At 41.8% G+C, this 23,982-nt stretch overlaps 1 pseudogene; it reads left to right on the top strand.

Moving 5' to 3' along the window:
* Positions 1–13,492: 13,492 nt before the first annotated feature.
* On the top strand, positions 13,493–17,829 carry LOC131919087 (small ribosomal subunit protein eS6-like; annotated as a pseudogene).
* Positions 17,830–23,982: the final 6,153 nt, after the last annotated feature.

Raw genomic sequence — 23,982 nt, 5'->3', positions numbered from 1 at the left:
TTTGATAAGCCTGTACATGTAATTTTGCCCTTCTTTGATATTACCAATGAGATTGAACTATGTGGTTCTATCTAGATAGATCCTTTACATCTTTAAAGATACTTATTATTGCATAGATAATGTAAGCCAGGGGTAAGAACTTTAACAAAATGACATATGCTAAATGAATACTTTCTGTCCTGCTCCAGCCAATCAGGTTTTGCCAACATCATAACAAGGTTGCCTATTTTTATGCTGTGCTCCAGATACACACAGACACACAGACACACATACACACACACACACACACACACACACACACACACGCTAAAATAGATATAGATCACGTACATTTAATATTTTTGCCATAGGATACAGTATTATGATGTCATTTAAAAATATTTAACCAATGTAATTTAAATATATTTCCATATATTAGCATATAAAAAGATATAATGATAAAACATTCTGTTCATGTAAATGTTGATTTACTTCACCAACCCATTGTTAATCATTTTAGGTTGTTCTGGTCTTTTTAACAAGATTTATTTATTTTTATTTTATATGTATGAATTCTTTGCTAGCTTTAAAATACCTGTACCACATAGTGCCCTTGGAAGCCAGGCAAGGGCATAAGATCCCCAAGATCTGAGGTTACAGATGGTTGTAAGCCACTATGTGAATGCTGGGAATGGAATCCAAGTCCTCTGCAAGAGCAGTAAGTGCTCTTAACCAATGAGCCACCTCCCATCTCTTCATTTTAGGCCTTTTTTTTTTTTTTTTTTTTTTGCTTTGTGCCTACTCATCTTACAAACATGCATGGCTGTCTCCAGAAACAAAGGATAGATGCTGTAATTTGGGCCTGGATGCCCCCTTCCCCAAAGCCCATTTGATACTGGCTTGGTACCCAGTTTGGCCTTGTCAACAGGTGATCAATAGAAGCATTAAGAGATGTGGCCCAATGGGAGACCTTCAGGTCATTTAGGTTATGTCCTTGAAGGGGATTATAGGACACTGCTTTCTTCCTCATGTTCTACTTCCTGGTCATGAGTCAAACAGTTTTTCTTCACAATGATATGGCATTAATACCCAGGACAATGGGGCTAATGTACCATGGATTGCAACTTCCCAAGCTACTACTGAGTATTGTTGCACATGGTTATAATCTCAGCCCCAGCATATTGAGATGAGCTGATCATAAGTTCAAGACCAGCTTAAGGTACTTAATAAGTTAGTGGGCAGCCTATGTGATGCAAGAGACCTTGTCTCTAAGCAAAGCAAAGCAAAACAAAATACAAAAGAATTCTATGAGCCAAAATAGATATTTCCCATTATAAGTTGATTGATCTCAGATGTTTGTTGTAGTGATAGAAACATAACAAAATATGTAATATATACTTAAATTTTTAATAAAGATCTGTACAGATATCTAGGTTAATTACAATGTCACTAGTGTTTGTTATTGAAAGAAAACAAGTAAGCATCGTCCCTTGAATCATATAGAGATGCTCTCCTGAGAATTTATTCTCACAGGCTCACTTTGTGAATCAAATCAGGCCATGTGATGACCCAATTAAACATTATTTCTGTGTGTCTGTGAGAGTGATCTAGGTGCAGTTGGCATGAGTATCAGTGGGGACTCACTCTTCCAGGTTTTCCTCCTAGTGTGGGTAGATACCATCCAAACCACTGCAGGCTTACTTAGAACAAAAACAGAGCAAGTAGGAGCTCATTCTATTTTTGTTGAGCTGGGACAACTAATATCCTTTCCTGCCCTTCAGACCAAGATTTACACCATCAGCAGTATTGCTCTCAGGTCTCTAGACTCAGATCAAATCATACTCCTGGCTTCCTCGGGTCTCTCTACCCTTCAGACTGTAGCTGATCGGCTTTCTTAACATCCATAACCATGTGAGCCATTTTCCAAGAATAAATCTTTTCATATACATCTCCTGTTGGTTCTGTTTCTCTGGAGAACACTGACCAGTACTAATGCCTATTAATACTATGAATTATCTGCAGGTCACTTCTCTGAGAACATTACAAATAGAGAGCTGTTTAGTTATTATCACAGCCATATACATAATGCATGATTACTAACATCAGAAAAAAGCAAAGCATAATATTTAAGTAACATGCCTAAGGCTATGAAGGATAGTAAATGGGGAGCTGGGACCTGAATGCAGAGTGTTTAGTTCCAGAGCTCAGGCAGGATAGTACTTGGGTACATTACCAGGTAGCCTAGGCTAATTATTAAAATCAGTAGATCCTGTGTCTATGTGGTTTATTTGTTGTTTAAGGCAATGATCCTTACGTTCAGTGACTGTGAGGAAGTGACAGATCATATTCAAATTTTTGGTAGGGCCAAAAAGCACATGTTTTGGGGATGCAAATTATAACCTTGGTGCTGCTCCCCAAATATTTTAATTAATCATTTTAGATAGACAACCACAGAGTCATGTTCTCTATGCATATTATTAATTTGACCTTCTTTACCGTATTCTACATATTCTATTTTCTCTGTTTGAGATAAACTTCTTATACATAAATCTTATGATTTAACTTTCATGGTCTCCTGTCTACCTACCTAACCCTTGGATCTTAGTGGGAATGAGCACCTATAGTGGCCCATGGTGTGAGAGCAGATGGTTGATATTTCTGGTCAGAAACTCATGACCCTATTGGAAGGCTCTTCTCTTCATTTACTATGATTTTTTAATAAGGAATGAATATTTGATTTTGTTAAATGCATTTTGTGGGTCACATATGGATATTATTTCATATCATTATGCTAATCGATTATATTTGATGATTTCCTGTGTCCTAGTTCTGGGTTTATCTATTTCTGTATAATGAAATTCTCCAATGCAGTATCTGAAAAATAGTCACCATTTATTTTGCTCTTGAAACTGCAAGTTGTCCAAGCTTGATTAGACAGTTCTAGGTGTAAAGCAGAATGGGAAGTGTGGAATTGGGCATGTGTGGAAGGCAAGGGTGTGTAGAGCTCTAAGGCAGTTAGGGTCAGACCAACCTGCCCAGGTGGGCTGGGCCTCCATATGGTCCTGCCTGTGGGGAAAAAATCCTTGAGTGGTCTTGGGAGTGAAACAGCTTGGCTTTCTTGAGATGCAGCCAGAGTCCAAGGGAAATAACACCACCCATGGGGAGCAAAGGAAGCCTTAAGACCTGAAGCACAGAACACTTGTTCAGGGAAAGAGGGGTTGCTGTGGAGAAATCTAAAGGAGGACTGCACTGGGACCACCAAAGCTCTCAAGTTGTTCGTGATGTCTTGCTTCTTGTTTAGGCAGACCTAGATTTCAAAAGGATCATGCATCAAATTCATTCTGAAGTCAGCAGAGAGTGCTCTGCAGAAAGTCACTGTCATGCAGCGGGACATTATTTTTAAGAGTATTTGGGATGCAAAGAATAAATACATAAATGAATACATGAATAAATAAAAATCATGGCGTTGGGACATTGCCAGAGGGAGCTTCTGACATCCCTGTCCCCACTTCCCCTTCACCCTGCAAGGGCATGTTCCCCAGAATGCCAGTGCACAGCTCAAGTGCCAGACCCTCAAGGTTCCATGCCCCAGGCTCTTCGCTGTGAGCCCAAACGTTTGGTTTCATTTCTCATGCCTCTGTTTCCTCATTTATAAGGTGGGCGAGAACTATTAGCAACTGCTAGGAGTCTTAGGAAGACTTAAATGAGTAACTATAAATCCCCTATTCCCGGAGCAGATTGCCAACACCATCAAGCACGCTGTATGCATTTTCAATTAACACCAGTTATTATTTTTCCAGTTCTGTGAGCAGTCATCAAGTCACTTCAAGTCTCCCCTCTAAATGGGTCTCATTCTTATGCATCTTTGTCTTATCAACATTATGGCTACTCTGGTGTCCTCATATCCCCCTGACTCTGAATCAAACTTTAGCCTCCTGCCCTCATTCTAATGATTTTCCACACCAGCCACTGGAAAGCACAGTTCTTCAGTGAGTTCTCTTATTTATTTATTTGTAGCCTGGTTATCCTTTATTTTACAGCTAATATCCACTTATGAGTGACTACATACCATGTTTGTCTTTCTTGGTCTGGATTACCTCACTCAGGATGATTTTTTTCTAGTTCCATCCATTTGCCTGTAAATTTCCTGATGTCATTGTTTTTAGCAGTTGAGTAATACTTCATTGCATAAATGTACCACATTTTCTTTATCCATTCTTCAGTTGGGGGCATCTAGGTTGTCTCCAGGTTCTGACTATTATGAATAATGCTGCTATGAATATAGTTGAGCAAGTGTCCTTGTGGTATGATTGAGCATCCTTTGGGTATATGCTCAAGAGTGATATCACTGGGTCTTGAGGTAGATTGATTCCCAGTTTTCTGAGAAACACCATATTGATTTCCAAAGTGGCCATATAAGTCTGTACTCCCACCAGCAGTGAAGGGGTGCTCCACTTACTCTACATCATCTCAAGCATGAGCTGTCACTTGTGTTTTTGATCTTAGCCACTTTGACAGGTGTAAGACGGAATCTCAGAAGAGTTTTGATTTGCATTTCCCTGATGGCTAAGGATGTTGAGCATCTCCTTAAATGGTTCTCGGACATATGAAATTCTTCTGTTGAGAATTTTTTGTTTAAATCTGTACCCCTATTTTTAATTGGACTATTTGATTTTTTGATGTCTAGCTTCTTAATTTCTTTATGTTTTTTGGAGATCAGCCCTCTGTCAGATGTGGAGTTGGTGAAGGTCTTTTTCCAGTCTGTAGGCTGCCATTTTGTCATTGACGATGCCCTTTCCCTTACAGAAGCTTTTTAGTTTCATGGAGTCCCATTTATTAATTGTCAATCTTAGTGCCTGTGCTATTGGTGTTCTTTTCAGGAAATTGTCTCCTGTGCCAATGTGTTCAAGATTATTTCCTACTTTCTCTTATATTAGGTTCAGTGTGTCTAATTTTATGTTGAGGTCTGTTATCCACTTGGACTTGAATTTTGTGCAGGGTGATAGATATGGATCTGTTTGCATTCTTCTGCATGCTTCCCTACAGTTAGACCAGCACCATTTGTTGAAGATGCTTGTTGCATGATATTTAAATGATCTTAATAATAAAAAACCCAGAGCCATAATTGGGGTAAATGTTGAAAGATCAGAGAGACAAAGGAACAAGCCACAGCTACTTCTCACCTGGCCAACTCCATGAATCTGAATCTTCTGACTGAATGTTTTTGAGTCCTCAGCCAAAAGGGGTCCAGCCATAAAAGCCTTTAGTTCCTGTCTCCCCACATCTTATATACCTTTCTCTGCCCAGCCATATTACTTCCTTCCTAGTGATGGGATTAAAGACATGTAATTCCCAAGTACTGGGATTAAAGGTGTGTGCCATCACTGCCTGGCTCTGTTTTTCTCCTAGACTGTATCAATCTCATGTGGTCCAGGGTGGCTTTGAACTCACAGAGATCCATAAGGATCTCTGCATCCTGAGTGCTAGGATTAAAGGTGTGTGCCACCACTGCCTAGTCTCTATGTTTAATTACTGCCTTGTTCTGTCCTCTGATCTTCAGGCAAATTTTATTAGGGTACACAATATATCACCACAGATGCTTTCTTTTTTCCGTTGTAATTTTGGCTTCTTTGTCGAAAATAATGTGTCCATAGGTGTGTGGATTTATATTGGGGTCTTTGATTTGATTTCATTTATCCACCTGTCTTTTTTTTTTTTTTAATGTCAATTCCATCCATGCTGTCTTTATTACTCTTGCTCTGTAGCAGAGCTTAAAATCAGGGATGGCAATACCTCCAGAAGTTCTTTTATTGTACAGGATTGTTTTATTTATCCTGAGTTTTTTTCCCATATGATGTTGAGTATTGGTCTTTCAAGGTCTGTAAAGAATTGTGTTGGGATTTTAGTGGGGATTGCATCGTATCTGTAGACTGCTTTTGGTAAGATGGCCATTTTTACTATGTTAATCCTACTAATCCATGAGCATGGGAGATTTTTTTCATCGTCTGATATCTTCTCCAATTTCTTTCTTCAAAGATTTGAAGTTCTTGAGTTCTATTATTATGTAATATTTCAAGTCAACTCTGCGTGATAGTCAGGCTTCATTTGTCTTTTATCATGGAAGCATGTGTGCATGATCGCATGCACACACACAGATTTGTGCACATAGTTTTGTGTTTTACATAGACATTAATTTGTCACATTCTTGTCTTGTGGACCATTTTCCCCCTTCACTTGGCCTTTTTTTTTTCTGTTTGCACCTTTCTTCACCTTCATTCCTGTCTTCCTTTCTCCTTCCCTCCCTCCCTCCCTCTGTCCCTCCCTCCGTCCCTCCCTCTCTCCCTCCTTTCCTTCCTTTCTTTTACAGTGGCTTCCTGATACATAGTTTCCTGGTTTGCTTCTGGTATGTGTTCTATTCTGCAAGAGGTCTCTATGTTGGGTAAGATGGGCTAGCTCCATGCCCAGGGATGTTGGATTTCTTTTTGTCCATATGGGTAGTTTTCTCCCTCTCTCACAGAGGCAAATTGCACAGTTGTTACCAAAGAAGGAGCCAGCCAAACAGAGCAAATCATGGAAGGTTCCAGGAGAAAGATTCCATTCTTAGGTGGTAAGTTACCATGGGCAGTGATTGACATGACCAGGAGGCATAATTCTGATCAGTGAGATGTGGAGGGACGACTTCTCTGTTCTTTGAAAGTGGCACAAGAATGACTTTTTCCATCCTGTCTTATAGTGTTGCTGGAGCTGAACCATGATGCTTACAACTGCTAACGGTACCTTGTGGACATGAGGAGGCTTTGTGGGGATGTAGCCAAGTCATGGAGGAAGCAAAGGGGGTGTGTCTATGGGGTAGGAGAGGGACAGTTGTCTGTGAGAATTTGCTTCCTCAGGCCTGAAGTGATTATTGGGCTTTCTGTACTTGATGCTGATCACTGAACAAAGCAATTCTTAAACTGTAGCCTTTGTTTATCTCCTCAAGGGTTTCTCCAGCCTGGTGCGGTCTTTCTCTGGTCCAAGGCTCTGAGTCACCGTTCCAAATGCAGAAGATTCATCTCAGGCTCTGGGAGGTGGCATTCTGCAATGTCCTGTCACATATTTACGTGACCACATGCTTCTAACTGTCATGAGATGTTAATGCTAGATTGAGTGAAGCTAAAGCATGAGGAACCCTACATGCCTTTAATCCCAGCCCTTGGGAGGCAGAGGCAGACAGATCTTTATAAGTTCAAGGCCAGCCTGGTCTACAGAGTGAGTTCCAGGACAGCCAGGGCTACAGAGAAACCCTGTCTTGGGGAAAAAATAAAAAGGAAGGGTCAAGGCAGCTTAGAGGCAGGAGAGGACAGGAAGAAGAAAGGCAAAGAGGGGAGACACCATCCCATCATCCAGGGAGCAACATGTAATGGCACACAGGTAAAGCCACGGAACGTGTGGTGACATATAGATTAATAGAAATGGGCTGGAGGAAGGGCTTGGACCTGCCTCAACTGAATCTACCAGGCTCTGCTGACTCCCCATGTGAGACCTTGCCTTGGAGGAGGTGGGAATGGGAGGTAGGTTTGGGGGGAAGGCTGGGGAAGTGGGAGGAGGGAGGAGGGGGGTCCGTGGTTGGTATGTAAAATGAATCAAAAATTTCTTAATTAAAAAAAATAAAAAAAGAAATGGGCTGAGTTTAGTTATGAGAGCTAGCTAGCAAGAAAATTGAGCCATAGGCCATGGCCTTGCAATTTGTAATTGATATAAGCCTCTGGTGTTTACTTGGGTCTGAGTGGCTGCAGGACTGGGTGGGACACAGGAAAACTTCCAGCTACAGAACCCCAAAGAGATTATAGGTCTAATTTCCAATTGAATCCTCCACTAAACAAACCCATCCTTGCCATTTTTCCCCAGGCCTCTGAGAAGCATTCCTTGGATATTCCTGGATAAAATTTAACCTCTCTTTGTCTATACTATTTTTTCTTTAAGAATACTTTGGGTTTTGGGTATATAGGCATCACTTATTGGGAAAAACACTAATAAGCTCCCCCTTAAAAAACATACACATCTCATTTAATCTCTATGACAACCAGTTCAGCTGGTGTTATTATTGACATTTTACAGTTGAAGAAATGGAAGCATGGAAAGGTTAAGTGGCTTGCTCAAAATGACACAGCAAGTGCATGTCAGAAGTGGTATTTGAGAAAAGATCTGCTTCACTCCAAAGTTTTGCTGTTAACAGAGGGCACCCAACAGACAAGTACATGTAGATATGTACATGTGTGCCCTGATGTGGTGATAATTTATCTGTGTCCCCCAATAAAAATTATCTGAGGATCAGAGGATAAAGGTCAGCTACTATTAGTAAAAACAGAAGTCATGTGATGTTATCACATGCCCTTAATCTGTCTGGATCTCTGTGTGTTCAAGGCTATACTAGGGAACAGAGCCAAGCGTGGTGATACACACCTTTAATCCCAGTCCCAACCATAGAGACCTGGAGGTCTATACAGACAGGCAGTGGCAAGGAAGTGAGATTGCTGGGCTAAGATAGTCAATGAGAGGGCAGAACAGCAAGGCAATAAAGGCACAGGTAAGACAGGAAGTGGCTCGTGCTTTGGAAGCTGCAGCTTGGTGAGGTAAGGTTGGCTGGTGGCTGTTCCAATTCCTCTGTTCTCTGTCAGATTTTCACCCCTATTTTTGGCTCTGTGTTTTCTTATTTAATAAGACCTCTTAGAAATTCATCTACATCCTGAGCTTCTGGAAGATGAGGATTAAGTCTTAACCACTCTCTGTAACCCAGTCTCCTCACAGTCCTTAGTACGCAGGAGACACAAAGAGCAGGAATATTGAAATAGAAGAGTAGTAAAGAGTGCTTTGAAATTATTCTGCTGAGGATAATGAAAGCTTACCTATGAGACACCATGAAAATCAGTTAAATCTCAGGTGTATGGTCTCAAACACTTTCTTTTCTAACTCATACACAAGCCAATATGCACCTTGTTCTAAATTGCCCTAGGGACAGGTACAAGATAGCAAAAGACTTTGCTAACCCCAAATCATAAAAAAAAAGCCAACCACAAGGAGGTACTCAGCCCTACCTTTCTTCTTCGTGGAGACATAATAGAAGCCTTTTTCTTCACTCCTGCTTCTACCCCTGACCAGAGCCCCAGTGTTTCCTCTTTGATTCTTCCAGGAGGGAAGGTACTCCCCATTTTGGGATGAATGAGTTTAAGAGCTTCTTCCTTTCTGGCTTTGTTCTCATCTCCTCCTGTGGCTCCATGGACTTTACTACAACCATACCCACCTTAGATATTCTCACAACAAAGGAAAGGGGATAGAAGAGAAGGTTAAGCAGGGGAGATGAGGGAGGGAAACACGTGGACTTGGCCAGAAGAAGAGGTCAATTTTGATGCAGCCTCAATAGAAGCCTTAGCTTCCACCAGAAGTTCTGAATGTGGGACAAGTCTTCAGAGATGCATTCTCTTATAGAAAGAGAGAGAGAACTAAACTTCATGACATATTAAGGATCTTAATCCACATCATAATGTGGATTATGCTGGCAAGAGGTCATGACCTGAGCAAGGAGTTGGGCTTTCTGTAACTGGGTAACAACACCCTGAAGCAGTTGACAACACAGAGCATTTGAGCAGCAATCCCAGCAATTGGGGAAATAGGTTCTTCATTTCTGAAGGGATCTGGAGGTGTCTCACAGCCTCTGCCCCTCCCATGCAATCCTCCACTGCTCATGCCGTTATTCCTGGTGTGTTTATGCTGCTGTTCATCTCTCTCAGAAGGAGGTCTGTGCTAGACAAAGATGAGCAAACATTTTCATGCATTGAGGAGGATGGGACTTCTAATAGTGGAAGCATCCAAGAACTTACTTGCTCTGGTTTCTCTTCCTGGTTTGGGTGTCTCCTGCCTTATATTCTCAACTTTGCACAAGGTTGCCTTCTCTTGCTTTGGTGTCTCCGGGGGGCTTCATTTGAGCATTGGACTCCTCAGAGTCTGATGATATGAAGGAGAGATCCCGTCCCTAATCACTAGAAGCCTTCATGTTGCTTTCTATTCCCTCTCCTGTGAGCAGGAAGGGCCCTGTCTCACTCCCCAGATTGGCAGTTGGTGACCATGTTGCATGGAAACTGAGCACAGCCAATGTCTGGCCTATCACAGTGCAAATGATGCCAAGACCACCTGAGGAATTCCTGTACTCTCCAGAGAAGGAGGGCCTGGCCACCTGACAAGGACATCTCAACAGGAGGTAAGAGGATAAGCCAGTTGTGCAGTATGAGTCCATTCTTCTCACAAACACAACACGCTGTTGGCGCACAGGTTTGTGGTGCTCTAAATACAGCAACCGAGTTTAAATTACCCAAAGAGCACCAGATCAGAGTGGGAAAAGACAGAAGCAAGGACTCTGGGATGGTGCAGCATGTCAGAGGTGCTGCTGCTCTCAGCTCTCCCTGCTGGCGCACCCATCCTGTTTGTGGCAGTAAGGTAATCAGTCAGCAGTGGGGTGGTTGTGAGAAAAGAGGGCAATTCCTTTGCCTTTGGACATGGCCTTCATGCTCACTACATTATCATTCAAAAACATTGACCATCCTCTTCTGTACCAGTTACTATGCTGGTGGAACAAAGGCCGAGAGGAGACTAAGAGGACCTCTGCTTTCAATGTAGGAATATAAGCAAATGAACACATTGCTTTGAGGGAATATATGGAACATTTTCACTATTACAGAGTCTTTCTGTTGCATATAGAGGTTATAAATAGTAGAATGACCTCTGTGAATATACTGCTACTTTTTGTATTTAAATTTTATTTTGTGTGTGCATGTGTTTGTGTGCGATAGGTGCGATAGGTTTCTGTGGTGGCAGGTGTGTCATGGAGTATGTATGAGGGTCAGAGGTCAACTTGTAGGAGTTGGTTCTTTTCTTCTACCACATGAGTTCTGGGGATTGCACTCAGGTCATTAGACTTGGTAGCAAGTGTCTTTTCCTGTTGTACTGGCTGTTTTTGTGTGTCAACTTGACATAAACTAGAGTCAACAGAGAAGGAGCCCCCCCCCCAATGCCTCCATAAGATCCAGCTGTATGCCATTTTCTCAGTTAGTAATCAATGAGGGAGGGTCCACCTCATTGTGGGTATACCATCCCTGGGCTGGTGGTCCTGGGTTCTATAAGAAAACAGGTTGAACAAGCCTTGTAAAGTGAGCCAGGAAGCAGCACCACTCCTCCATGGCCCCTGCATCAGCTCCTGCCTCCAGGTTCCTGCCCATCAGGAGTTCGTGTCCTGACTTCCTTTGGTGATGGACAGTGATATGGAATTGTAAGTTGTATAAACCCTTTCTTTTCCAGCTTGCTTTATAGTCATGGTATTTCATTGTTGCAATAGAAACCCTAACTAGGACGCCTGCTGCTGTGGGATGATCCTTCTGTACGTTATGAATATGTATTACTCTCATTGGTCAATAAAGGAGCTATTTGGCCAATAGCTAGGCAGAATAAGGTTAGGTGGGAAAACCAAACTAAGGAGAGGAAGAAAAAGGGTGGAGCGAGAGGGAGATGCGAGCCAGCTGCCCAAGAAGCAAGATGCCAGAGAACTGGTAAAGCCATGGCCATGTGGCAATACATAGATGAATAGAAATGGGTTAATTTAAATGTAAGAGCTAGTTAATTATAAGCTTGAGCTAACAGCTGAGCATTCTGTAATTAATATAAGCTTTTGTGTGTTTATTTGGGACTAGGTGGTTGAGACAGAAAACTCTGCCTCTGTATACAAGCTGCTGAGCCATCCTACTGGTCTCCTTTTTAATAATTATACACACAATACTAAAGTATGTTTCTTATTCCTTCCTTTATACTGTCTCTCAAGCATATTCTACCTCATAGCACTTAATCCCTGAATAGCTTAGCACAGCTCTAAGTGACACACATTAAAAAAAAAAAAACGAAACAAATAACTGCAGTGCCAGTAACTCACAGTTCTGTAGTTTCATCAAGTACCTACTGAGTGTTCACATTTTCCCTCACTGTCTTTTATTATGTTTGTAAACAGTTTAGATTTTGAATCAGTATCCAAGCAAGATTAAATAGTTAATTTTGCAACTGGCTGTGTCTCATTGCAGAAGTAGAAGTGTGGACATAGAAATGAATGTCCCTGGCAGAGATGCCAGATATCAACTCGAGGGACTCCCTGGCTTTCCCTCCTGTGAGCTTCGTGGTGGCTTTAGCACTGGATTTGGGATCCTAGGTGTCTGAGTCTGAGGCATTAACCTCTCCAGACTGAGCTCCTTGTATGTTTACTTGTGAGGTCACTGAGAATATTAACTGAGATAACATATATTACTTAACACAAAGGGCAACCTATATAGTAGGCACTCAATACTTCTTTATACAATGACAATAGTAAAAAGAAGATGACATTTACTTTAAGTCCTTAAGTATACAGCCTTGTACAAGTTAGAGAAGAAATGGTGTGTATTTTCAGACTGAGACAATAAGACAGCTTTATTTAACTATCATACCATCTAGTAATTCCACTCTGGGTATGTATTGAAGGAAAGGCAATATGTTTGCTGTAAAATAGTACTTCTGGAAAATGATGAGAAGATTTATGAGAGAGGTCACTGGGAAATGAGGCCAAACAAGTAGGCTGTGGATAGATCACACATCAAGAATTTTATTGTGATGCCAATACTGGATAGGTGGAGCCAGAAAGATTGGAAGTACAAGATTACCCTCTGTAACTCACTACATAGTGAGGTTGAGGCAAGCTTGGGGAATATGAGATCCTGCCTCACACAAAAAAAGAGTTTATAAATAGAAACCAAGTGTGATAGTTCACTCTTAATTCCAGTGCTCAGGAGGCTGAGGCAGGAGGGTTATTCCAAGTTTGAGGATAGCTTGGGCCACATAAGCAAGCAAGCAAACAAACAAGTCTTGTGATTAGAACTAAAGCCTCAGGGCTTAAACTTGTAGGCACAGAGTAAGCAGAGGTTTATGGAAGATCTGCGACATTGGATTCCCAAAGCAGCAGTGCTGTGGCAGTCTACAGAAGGACCTCAGGTTACAGGTTACATCAGTAGCTCTGTGAGCATCTGATGACTCCCCTAACCGACCAGTGGTTATGGGACAGAGAAGAGGCACTGTTGAGTCAGTCTAACCAGAATTTATTGAAGGATTAAATGTTGCTAGACTAGCAGAGATGGAGAACTTAATAATAAGTATTCTAAAATTTTTGGCCTGGCTTCTTTGTGGGAAAGGACGTTGGTGCCAATTGAAATTTCACACACAAGAGTTTACACAGGTTTCAGTGGAGAGGATAATGAATTCTGCTTGCAATGTGTGCACTCAAAGCTTCTGTGGACACCCAGGGAAAACTGCCCTTGCTTCTTTATCTTTAAATGCAAGCTTGAGGAGTCATTTAGAAGGAAAATTGATAAGGACCAAAGGTTGCATTTGGTGTGTCTCCCCTGCCTGCTCCAGACCATGACAGAAAATCTGATATCTGCTTGCACTGTGAAGATTTTAGGAATGACCGATGACCTTCATGAAGGCCAAGTTATCAGTGTTGATGCCAAGAGAAAATCTTCATGTGTTTACAAAGCTTTTGCTCATTGGGGTATGTTGTTTTGATAGAGACAAAGGACCACTTCCACCAAGAAACAGCTCTCTCTCTCTCTCTCTCTCTCTCTCTCTCTCTCTCTCTCTCTCTCTCTCTCTCTCTCTGTGTGTGTGTGTGTGTGTGTGTGTGTGTGTGTGTGCCTGAATTGTGCTCCTCATTTTTTGAGACAGAGTTTCTCACTAAGTGTGGATCTCATTGATTTGGCTAGGTCTTCTGGCCAATGCCCTCCAGGGATCTTCCTGTAATAATGTCCTTTATAGATACACACCAACCAGCTTAGCTTTTATAAGGGTGCTGGCATTATCAGGTCCTCATATTTGCATAGGAGTTGCTTTCTCATCACAACCATCTTCCCAAACCATAAGCTACAACTCTTAATCATTATAGCCTTTGAACATCTGATGATGTTGATTGGGCAGTCCCATCATTTATTCTTACTTTCCCACTTCTCAGCCTCATCAAAGTGGCCTGACATGAGGCAAAATATTTTGCATGGGATAAGGACTGGTTTTGTAAAGCATGTAATCAGATATAAAACAGTTATTTCAAAAAGAGAGAAAGATCCCTATCTCTGAAGGCCAATTGGACATTAAGCAGAGGTATCTGTAAGAGATTGCCACCTTGAGTTGTTGGCAGTGGGAAGATGGATTGGTTGACTCTGACATAAGATCTTTGCTGTGAACCCAATAGCCATTTTTCCTTCTTACTGGATGTAAGACCCTTATTTTATTTAGCTGGTAGCCCACTTATCAGAGTTCTCCCATCCTCTTTTGTCAGAGACTAGTTGAGGGGTGGATTTAAAAAATGACTTCCAACTTCTTGACATAATTCACATCAGTTGCAAGGGTTTATGTGCCTCCTCCTACCCCTCTTTGGAGCTGGGAGATTGTGACCTCAGCTAGAGGAATGTGGAAGCAGTGACACTAAGTGACTTCTGAGGTTGGAAGATACAGATGATGAGGTGTATACCCAATCCTACTGTAAAATCTCCCTAGCATGATCCTCCCTCAGTATCTTCCCATGATGTTTGAGAATGCTCATGTCTTGTGGAGAAGATCCACATTGGAGTACTTCTACACTCTGGTCCATCCAGGTCATGTGCATCACAGCTTGGTTTTGGAAACCTGGCTGGGACAAAGAGTGAATGAAGAAAGAACAGATCCAGGGACACATATGCAGAAAATCTGGGATCAGCTGTGGCATGTGGGCTCTGAAGGAGCAGGAAAAACTAAGCAATGTCATACTGGAGCCTTAGCACTTTTATTATGTATACCACAGGGGCAGGAGCTAACTAGTCTTGACAGGATGCTCCTGTAGGCAAGCACTCTCACGTTGCAGTTATCCTGGAGGAGGCAGCTGCCATTGCTAGTTTTTGCGCACACCGCCAGCATTCACACTCAGACCAGAGGAAGACTTTGCCACTCCTATGGGTCGGAGGCTTTGGTTGTTGACATGGCTATGCCCATGTCAAGCAATACACATTCACTCAGGACTTCATCCACTCTTTACACATTCTCTCAAGGCTTCTTCAGCTCTCTAAATACTGAGTTGCTGATCCAAGTACTCCTAATCCACAGATTGTCTCTTTACTCTATTTACTGTTTGCAGTGCAGATGCTGTTTCAGCAGAGAAATCCCATTTGCATGTTTTCTGCCTTTGTTGCCTGTGAGTTTGGGTTCATAGCCAAGTAATCACTTAGTTAGACCAATATAATTTTCATGAATACTTTCCATTGGTGAGATGGTTTGAAAGAGAATGGCTTCCATAGACTCATATATTTGAATACTTGATACCCAGATGGTAGACCTTTGTGGAAATGATTAGGAGGTGACCTTATTGAAGGTGTGTTATGGCCTTTGAGGTTTCCAAACACTTGAAAAATTCCCCATGTCTCTCTGTCATGCCTCCAAGTTGCAGATCAAGATGTAAGCTCTCAGCTGTTCCTGCCTCCATGCTTTTGCTCTGCCATCATGAACTCTAACTCTTCAAAGCCATAAGCCCCAAATGAAATGCTTCCCTTTATAAACTGCCTTGGTCAAGGTGTATTGTCACAGTAAGAGAACAGTAACTAACGCAAGTGATTTTTATAGTTTCAGGCCTTATATTTCAGTCTTAAAACCACATGAAAATGTATTCCTATATCTGGAATGAGATAAGGGTCTATTGCATTCTTCTACATGTAAATACCCAAATCTCCCACTCATTTATTACTGAGACTATCCTTTTCTCACTGTGTGTTCCTGGCACCTTTGTTGAAAATCAATTGAGCATAAATACATGGATTTATTTCTGTGCTCTTTACTCTGTCTTCTTGCTCTTTGTCTATTTTTATGCGTCTCCCAGGCTGTTTGGATCACTATAGGTTTGTAATAAAATTTTAAAAGAAAGGCATGTGATGGCTCCAGCTTTTCTTTTGCTCAAAGCTCTGTCAGCTACTTGGGGGTATTTTATGATTTCAAATGAACTTTTATGATTATTTTTGTCTATGTGAACCATGTCATTAGAATTTTGATAGGTATGGCACCAATGCTGTAGACAGCTATTTGAGTACAGACATCTTAAAATTTTCTGCTCTTCTAATGTGTTAACACAGAGTCCCTTCTCATTTTTATTAGTGTTTTCATAATTTCCTTAATCATTTTATAATTTTTAGTGCACAGTTTATTTTATTCAGGAGCATTTTTCTTTGTTTTTTTAGTCATTGCAATTGGGATGGGTTTCCATGTAGTTCATTGCTAATGTAGAGAAAACCTATGTTTGCAAGTTGATTTTATGTCCTGCAATTTAATTGTATTCTACCATTTTAGCTAGGTAAACTCTTTTGATATATCATATAACAAGGAAAACTAGACATTTAGCAAGGATTCCAGCCTTACCTGTGAGCTATGTCCCCTACTTTGAATGTGATTGCAAAGATGTGTAACATTCAGATCTTGTGACAGTGGTGTTGTCTGAGAAACCTTAGATTTTGTTTCTTTATTATTTCCCCTCATTCTCCCTCTCTCTTTCCACTTTCTCTCTCTGCATGTGTCTCTCTTTCCCTCTCTCTTTCTGGGTATTTTTTCTTTTAAGATACTTTTCTTTAAGTCTTTGATTTTGAAATCCATATGTGGTGCCTGCATATAGTCTTAATAATCAGGAGGCTGAGTTAATTGAGTCGTCTTATGTTCAGGGACAGCCTGGTGACTTCAAGGCCAACCTGGGCTACATAGTAACAACTGTCTCAATTTTGTTTTTCATATTGAGTCATTTTTTGGTACTGACATAGTAATATAAAATGATGATACAATGGATGGATATGTAAGCATCATCTAACTTAAGCAGCCAAACATCAATTTAATTGAAAAGACAGTTGGTATCCTTTCCTCTGTGGTTTGTCTTCTAGAATGTTCAGATTTAGTTGGCTCTAGATTGGGTGAAGTTTCTTCCTTCAGAATTTCATGTGCTATAAGCCTGGTCTCCAACATAATGGAATTGAAAATTCTGGGGCCTTGCTCTTTTTTTGTGGCACCTCCTAGGCAGTTGGCTGTGTCAAGATAAAGCTGAATATCTCTTTCCCTGCCACTGGCTGTCAGAATCTCATTGAAGTGGACAATGAGTACAAGCGTCGTACATTCTATGAGAAGAGCCTGGCCACAGAAGCAGCTGCTGATGCTCTGGGTGAAGATTGGAAGGGTTATGTGGGTGGTCCCAATCAGTGGCAGGAATGACAAGCAAGGCATTTTGACCTTGGCAGAGTGCGCCTGCTGCTGAGTTAAGGGGCATTCTTGTTATAGACCAAGGAGAACTAGATAGAGGAAGCATAAGTCTGTTTGAGGATGCATCGCGGATGCCAATCTCAGTGTTCTTAACTTGGTTATTGAAAACAAAGGAGAGAAGGATATTCCTGTGCCTCTTGGTTGTGACCTAAAAGAGTTAGCAGAACCTGAAAGCTTTTTAATCTCTCTAAAGAAGATGATGTCTGCCAATACGTGGTCAGAAAGCCATTAAACAAGGAAGGTAAGAAGCCCAGGACCAAAGCACCCAAGATTCAGTGTCTTGTTACTTCATGTGTCCTATGACACAAATGCCGTCATATTGCTCTAAAGAAACAACGAACAAAGAAAAACAAGGAGGAGGCTGCAGAATACACTGAATTTTTGGCCAAGAGAATGAAGGAAGCCAAAGTAAAGTTCCAGGAACAGATCGCCAAGAGACGTAGGCTGTCCTCTCTGAGAGCTTCTACTTCTAAGTCTGAGTCCAGTCAAAAATAAATCTTTAAGGGTAACAAATAAATAATCATACTTAAAAAAATAAGGAGAAAATGCTGGGGCCTTTAAGAGATGGAGCATCTTGAAGGTGACTGGATCATGACTGTCCTCAAGAAGAGATTAACGCTGATTTTACAAAGCAGATTATCTATTGGGTTCTCTTAAATCAGTCCTATTCTTCTCTTACCACAAATGTGCTGTTAGATGCTCTCTGGCATGAGGAACTTAACAGAAGCAAATCTTTCCATTTTCATTAATCTCCAAAACCAGGACCCTGACAAACCGTGTTTCTTTATAAAGTACCTAGTATTCAAATATTTTGACTAAGGCTCCTCTTCAGATTTTAGTTGAATGTCCCTTAAAGTGTTTGTTGGACTTATGAGAAATATTCTTCTAATAAAACAATATTTAATATTTTAATTCAATCTCTAGCAAATTGAAGCTGGTCTGCTCTGCCTTCTCTTTATACTTATCCATTTAGTTTTCATTGCTTTATTTTTCTCTTAGGGATGACTGGATGAAAAGTAAAGACAGTTTACCAGCACAGCTTGGGTGACCCATGACCTCATACAAGATTGTGAAGCACCATTCCAGAGCTATCCTAGCTTTTTTTTTCATATGCAGATGACATGACTAGAAAGTACCAGAGGATACCAAGTCTTTGCATATTCTATGGTATCTTTCCTAGGGATTGTCCAACAGTATCCTGTTTTTCCAGAGTGTAGTCTAGTGGAATGGATACACACACACATCGATGATACTCAGAGCTCTGGATTTATAGGGCATAATCATTAAAAATGATGTTTAAGAGACCAATGTGAAAATGTGGGCTGAATACACAACCTCAACATATCCAAGATTTGCTGAAAAGCCTCACTGAAAAATCATTCAGGAAACCTGAGAGATCTGCTCTTCCCAGTTTTCATGCATGGAGAATACAGGACCAGGGAAATAATGAACTGCCACTCAGCTAGAGTCCCCAGGGTGATGGCAATGCCAGCTTTGAGTACTTCCCTTTGCTGATAGGCTCTTCTGGAGCTCATAGCATTGTGCTTCGTGGGTATTGCTTCATATTTCCCTTTTGTGTATCTTGCTTCTGTGTTTTTTACTTGTATCATGTACTTTGGTGACTGACACCTCCTTGGTGGTTTCTAAACTTCTGTTCTATCCTTCCTGGCTTGTTCTACAGTGAATATGGGATATTCCCCACAAACTTCTCTGTTCTAGGCTCAGGTATGACTCCAACTCTTTGTTAAGGGGAAGAAACAGTATCCCTAGATATTGCACTCAGAGTTTGAGGGAAGAACAATGCCATAGGGTAGAAGGAGGTTGGGACCACTTCCCTTCTGCTATCCTCAGGGCTCAGCCCTGAACATATGAACCTTGTGGAGGATAGTTGTAGTAGGATAGGTGTGCCTATTCCATGGGGACCCTGGGACTATACTGTAGACTGCCTTGTCTATCTTTGAGTCCTTCTCCTTTTCTGCTGTACAAAAATGGGACCCTGAGCCAGCAAGGTGCTTCTTCCTGAAGCTTAAGGGGAGTGGATACTCTTTAAATCAAGACTGCATTTTCCTGCGGCCCTGCCATTGTGGAGTGCTGAAGCCCTAAAAGCTTTTTAAGTATCAGTTCTAGGCATTTAGCTTTACTTTCTGCCCTTTGTAAACAGCAGTGGAAGCAGAGTGTACTTTAAGGACAAAGCAGCAAGAAGCCTTTGAGATTTGAGGTCCTTTCAAGAGCTGAGATGGGTGCTGGGGAGCTATGTGTGCGAGTTAAGAGTCATTGTGTGTCACTGTGGCTCTTACAGCTGATAGTGCCTGCTGTCGGGTTCTTGCCTGTCTGGCTGCTGCCTAAGGGCCCAGATATGTCCGGCGGTAGGCACTTGGATGTGCACTTAGTGGACACTCCTTACCAGTAGCCTGTCTGTCTCCTGGCTTGTCATAGGCAGCCCATCTCCGGTCCTTTCTTGGACAGGAGAGTGGTCTCCTAGACACCTTGTTCACCACTGTAGCCCCAGCTCTTATAACGGTGGCTGGACCACATTGCTGGCCAATAATAGTAAGTGATCTGTTATTTGCAATAAGTGTCTCGCCATCTGATTCTCAGTTTTTACACAATGACAATTTTGTCCTATTAGATTTGCTTGGTAGCTACTTAGATAATAGAAGACTTGGAGGTCATTAGGGATAAATCCACCCTTGTTTCTTTCCTTTCTTTCTTTTTCTTTTTTTTTCCTTTGACAAGATTTCTCTGTGTAGCCTTGGCTATCTTAGAATTCTCTCTGTAGACCAGGCTGGCCTCAAACTCAGAGATCCATCTACCTCTGCCTTCCAAGTGCTGGGATTAAAGGCTACCACCACCCAGCAAATCCATCCCTCACAGTCAGCAGCATGTAAAACCAGGAACTGAAACTTCAAAATCCTGAGTACTGCTCAAAAGAACAGGGCCCGAGTGGTTCCTTTGCTTCTAAGCTGAGATATGGCATTCTGAATTGCCCAGAAGGTCACGAGATCATCTAGCCAGAGACTCTCTGGTACATGGGAAAAAATAAAGTCCTTTAGGGAAAGCTAACAACCCTAGAGAATTTTGAGATAATATAAAATCTGTCTAACATGTAGATCTGTGTCTCAGTGCCTTTAGCCATTGTCTACTCTCATACCCCAGGAACACTTCACTTTACTGTGTAATAAACATCAGCTGTCTTCTACACTATGTGGTCTCACCTGATTTTTTTCAAGGAAGATCACAGGTCCCAGGAGCAAGACAAGGCCAGAACAAGACCCTGAAAACGAATGATCTATTATTCCTACTATTATTGATTGAGATGGATCAATGGCTGTGGAGCCTGCATTAGACTGGACTAGGCCCTCTGCATGGCAAGACAGTTGTGTAGCTTGATTTGCTTGGGGGAGCCCCTGGCAGTAGAATCAGGATCCATCCTGGTGCTTGAGGGGGCTTTTTGGATCCCACTACCTAGGATGGGATACCTTGTGCAGCCTTGAGGCAGGGGGAGGGGCTTGGACTTGCCTCTACTGGATGTGCCTCCCTCTGGGAGACCTTGCCTTCTTGTGGGGGAGAATAGAGGGTCGGTTGGGGGGGAAGGCTAGGAGGGGCGGGAGGAGGGAAGAGGGGGATCTCTGATTGGTGTGTAAAATGAAAAAAAATTCTTAATTAAAAAAAGAAAAAAGAATTCTCAACTTTAGATTTGGGTTTAAAGGTGAATCTGGAAGACTATGAATTTACTGCAACCATCGGGCAGTTGTTTTAGGTTGAGGCTGACAGCAGTCCATGCAGTGCTAGCCAAGTCCCTTTGAATCAGAGACTGGAAGGTTACACTGTTGCCTAGTGTCTGCTGTCACCTCTATATTGGCAAGAAACCGAGTAGATGGTGGGCTTGGTTAGGGCCTGTTGGAACCAGATTGAAGTCCTAAGAGTGCTGAACCCCACAGTAAACAGTGTCTTCCTGGGTGCTGGCAGTAGGTTCAATTTTTCTCTAGCTATTGATTTGGCCAAGACAGGTAAAAGCCTCAGTTGTAGGGGACAGGGACAAAAGCTGCCTTTTAAAGACAGATTGTTACTGAGTTTTTGAAAAGATGTAAAAATAGAAGGGAGACTATTTGGGGAGAAGAGGACCAGAAAGAGGGAGGAGGAAGGAGGAAGGACAAAAAGGGGAGATAGGGGATGGATATGATCAAAACACATCGTGCACATGTGTGAAGATGTCATAATACATTATATGTACAGTAATATATATATATATGTATATATGAAAATGAATGGAGGACCTGGGAGATGACTCAGTATGTAAAGACACTAGGACACCTGAGTTTGATATCTGGACCCCGCATGGTGGAAGGAGAGAATCGACTCCCACAAGTTGTCTTCTGACCATAAGCAAGTTGCCTTATATCACACTATTCGCTGTCTTGAACTTGGGGAACGATCATCTACTTCCTATATGCAATTGTTGGCATGAAAAAGTATGCATGAAAAACTGAAAGACCCCACTCCCCCTGTAGTCAATGTATCTTCTAGGTCCTCCTGGTACAATTTGATATAAAATCAACAACTAACTGACCTTGAACTTTCCATTCAGGTCCTTTTCATTTTTCCATGCTGTGTTGTCCAAGTACCTGATAATATGCAGCTCAAACAGGGAAATCATCTAGAAAGTCTGAATCCACAGAGGGAAAATAATACAAATAACTAAGTGCCATACATGCAATATAAATTCATAAGGTATATTGCACAGTTTAGAAATATATTGCCACACTATATATTTAAAATGTCACATAATGGGCCCAGTTTTCGAATATCTCAAATATATCTTTCAGGCTGTCAAATATGTTTTTAAAATGAGTATCTTTTTAATGGCCCATAGTGGGTAACCTGGGCAGAATAGGAAAAAATTCATTATTTCTCCTGGTGCTAAGTGACTTGTACATCCAAGGGTGGTCAGGGAGAGTGAAAAAAGTGATAGTTCTTTTCAGTTTGTGGCTTAGGAGGACTTAGGGAGGAAATATACCATCACAGGGTGCTAGATAAATGGCCGGGGTGGGAGATGAAAACTATGTAAATAATGGAAGGAAGGAGGGATGGATGGGGAATCTCTGTGGAGCCAGATGAATAGCCTGGGCAGTGAAATACTGGCCAGCATCAGCCCAGAGATGCTGCTTAAAATTCTAGCTCCATGGCACCCCCCAGGATGAAAAAAGAAAGGATGTCTTGTCACTGCTGTAGGGACAGGAAAGGGGAGCAGTGCAGTGGGAATAGACTGTATCGGGCATCAGCGACAGGACAGACTTGATCTAGGTTATCTTGTGGAATCCTCCTTGGATCCTTGGTGGTGGGGTGGTGGTGGTGGCATTTTTATCTCTATTTTGCTGAAAATGAAACAGGTCCAGAACTAAGGGATGGGTGAAAGGTCAGATATCTGGGGCCCAGAACCCAGGTCTGCATGACTCAAAGCTAGGCTCACTCTTCCAGGGTGCAAGGCTAGGCCCCAGGCCTTTGTTAAATGGCTACCCAACTGAAGAGGCTGCCCTGAATTTTCTTCAGGAGACGAATTCCTCAAGGTTATCATTAGCATCTGCAGCATCATCAGCATCTGTAGCAGCATTCACTACCCACCTGTCCTAGTGGGAGATAATGGATTTTTACTGATAATGATCATAACCATTAATATTTTAGATAACTTCAGTTTTTAAAGCACCCCTTAAAGATTAGTATTACTTATTTATAGTTCCAGGCTTTGATGATTACTCCAAATGGAAGTAATTTTACAAATGGAAATACTGTCCAAGATATTGAGCTGACATCTGAGAGACGTAGGATGAGAACTTGGGTCCAAAGTCCAAATTCAGGATGTTATGTACTAGACATCTGGCCTGCACTCCTGCAGGCTGTGCCAGAGGCAAGACATTGAACATTCCTGGAGTTTGGATGGAACTTCCAATCCAGAACGGCCTTTAAAGGTGATTGTGCCTCTAGAACACAGGCTCTTAAGTGAGACAGTGACAGACTTTGGAATCGTCAGTTTTGTGGCTTTGGGTAAGTAGATGTATTTTGAACCCCAGTTTACCCATCCATAAAATGGACTCAGCTGTTACTTTTCTCTAGCCATGTTGTATGAAATAAAAATCACTGACTGTGAAGCTTACCTGGAACATATACCCTGAAAGATCAATGGCTGGAGGCTGTTATTACCAGAATATAGAGGAAAATCCATTGCAGACACAGGCTTTGTAATAAGTCATTGGCAGAGGCCACTGCACTTCTGCTTGAGGCAGCCCTGGACAAATGTCATGGGAATGACTCTCCTTAGTCAGTAATGACCCAGATGGCATAATAGATGACTCGGGAAAATCTTATTGAAATTCTCTTCTATTCCTCTTCTTGCACAAAATTCCAGGTTCCTTGCAGTTGCTTCTGTGTGTTGCCAGCCAAACTGGGGGGTAAGATAGGAACACAGGCCTCCTCCAAAGAGGCCTCCTAGATTGTAGCAGGCAACATAGAGCAGCTTGTGGGACATAATGAATGGTCTCTAGTCATGATACCTCAAGCTACTCTACTGCAAACCCCTCAACACTGCCTTGGGGCTAGGCCTATGATTTTGCATTTGGCCAATGAAACACCAGCAAACTAATGAGATTGTAA

The sequence above is a fragment of the Peromyscus eremicus genome, chromosome 9, assembly GCF_949786415.1.
Source record: "Peromyscus eremicus chromosome 9, PerEre_H2_v1, whole genome shotgun sequence".
Taxonomy (NCBI): Eukaryota; Metazoa; Chordata; class Mammalia; order Rodentia; family Cricetidae; genus Peromyscus; species Peromyscus eremicus.
Note: the sequence above shows the minus strand (reverse complement) of the source record. Positions and strands in the feature narration are given on the sequence as shown.